We start from the raw sequence: 2,400 nt of genomic DNA, 5'->3' as shown, positions 1-2,400 counted from the left end.
AGTGAACAGCTGTCCTGCCTCTTCTTCCGCTTTGTGTGCAGCTCCCCAGCAGGCGGGAGAGATTCCAATCCTCCCTACCTGGTAAGGTCGGCATCACATGCGACGTCTGCCTTTTCTGCCACTCAGCGCCTCCCTTTGCATCATCCCCTCCCTACATCTTTCCTTCCCACTGGAGTTTCAGGGCAGTGATGGAATCTTCTGAGAAGAGGTGGGGCGCAGGGACAGATGATGGAGACCACCATCTGCAAGGCTGGGTTATGCTCAGTGGCAGAGCATCTGCCTAGCATGCACAAGGCCTCGGGTTCAATTCCTGATACCTTGAAAGAGCAAAGAAAAGCATTCCCGACCATGCCCAGCATTCACCTCACAGCGCAGTGTCGGTGAATAAACACCGTACGGTTGTGAGGTCCACGGACAGTGTGGAGGGCAGCGTTGGGATGCATGGCATTCAGAATCTGTTGAAGGATCAAACGCTGAATTAACTGCTGCTTCTAAGTCAGAATTACAGCTCCCATTAATGATGACTGCAGCTTATCCTAAAGAACTCATTTCTGCAGGACCTGGACAAAACTCCGTTTGTTATCCGTAAGTATGGTTTCATTGGCATTTAGTCTGAGGCAAGTAAATTACTCAGTGAGGTAATTTATAAATTCATTCAACTTAATTCTCCGATAGGAAGCTGAGCAATGTGCTGGGGTCATTGGGCTGATTTACATCGGAACAGCGTGCGGAAGAAAATGGAGCTTCTCTATCTTGCTCTTGTCCTCTGCCGGCCTCCTGTTACTATATAACGGGCATCCTTTTCCTTTAATTACCTTCCTTCATGGCTTGAGAGCTCTGATGACTTGATTAAAGCCGAGCAGGGCAGTTCCAGTCCCTACCCCTCTGATTCATTAGCCCAAACCTTATTAACTTCCTAATTCTGATCAATAAGGCACTGATGCTAAACTGTGCAAGGGCAAACTAAGGAGGCAATTTGGTTTCAAGACACAGACTCTACTATTGTTTAAACCATCTTTTCTTTACCCTTTTAACACAGCCATACTAGAATACCGCAGTGCAATACTAGGAAAAGGGCATATACGTCCTCTCCGTGCCGACCCCACGTGTCACAGGCCTGTCCGCTGGCTCTGTTCAGAGTGAGTTTGCCCTTTGCCAGGGAAAGAACGTGATGATGATGATGATGCTGGCGATGATGGGGGTGGTGGTGACTCCTCCTCTACAGAAATGGACCGAAAACATAACAAGACCTCTTCCCCTAACCCAAATGCAGAATGGAGTTCCCAACATATAGGACATCTTTTACAATTCTAGCCCAACACTATCCAACAGAGCTACTGAAAATTTTCTAATACACGTGTGAAGAATTAACAAGTGAGGCGCGATGGTGCACACCGGTAATCCCTGCACTCTTGGAGGCTGAGGCAGCAGGACTGTGATTCATACTCAATCCGGGCATTTTAGTGACCCAACAAGAACCCGTCTCAACCTAAAAACTACAAAGGGCTCTGCCAGGGATTTAGCTCAGTGACATCGCACTTGCCTTGCGAGCACAAGGTTCTGAGTTTATCCCTGGTACAAATAAATAAATAAATATTTTAAAATTTAAATTAAATTAAATTAAATAAGGGCTCCATGTGAAAGCCCTGGGTTCAATCCCCAGAACGACAAAAAAAGTAAAATTGATTTAATAGAATATTTTACATAATTCACAATCTGTCAAAAATTGTATTATTTATTGCAACATGTAACCTAAATGAAATTATTAAAGAACTCACGTGCTTTTTCTGTTTGTTTTTTGGTACCAGAGATCAACTCCGGACCTTGAGCTTTTGAGGCAGGTTGGAGGCACCACTGAGCTAACTCCCGGGCCTTTCCCCCCACCTTTTTTTGAGACAGGGTCTCACTGTGTGATCCAGGCCGGACTTGAACTCAGTCCTCCTGCCTCAGCATCCCAAGTGCTGGGACAGCTCATGTGTTTTCTTTTCCACATTAAGCTTTTGAAGTCAGCAGCTTATTTTATACTTTCGGCACATCTAGTTCTGACTAACCACATTTCAAGAGCTCTGTCGTCGCACGGGGCTGATGACCAGCATGCTGGTGGCAGAGTCCCTGGACCCGGGACTCCGGACTTGACCATGCGTGGGCTCACATGGTCCTTCCCACACCCAGGGGCTCGGATTCGAAGGCTGTGGGTGGGCCAGAGACCGTGATCCCGGTACATTCACGGGTGACCCAGGTCCTGCTGGCTGGGGACCCACCGGAAAAGGTAACTCTGCGCGTGGAGCTGCTTTGGGCCCCACCTTTGAAGCGGCAAACTTCCGTCCGTCTGCGCGGCTAGCGGTTGCTGGTCCGCGGGCAGGGAAGCGCCTCGGAAGCCCGCAGACGGAGCGCCCAGTT

The sequence above is a fragment of the Fukomys damarensis genome, unplaced genomic scaffold (assembly GCF_012274545.1).
Source record: "Fukomys damarensis isolate Sample0158 unplaced genomic scaffold, DMR_v1.0_HiC HiC_scaffold_5, whole genome shotgun sequence".
Lineage (NCBI taxonomy): Eukaryota > Metazoa > Chordata > Mammalia > Rodentia > Bathyergidae > Fukomys > Fukomys damarensis.
This window is presented reverse-complemented; position numbering follows the sequence as displayed.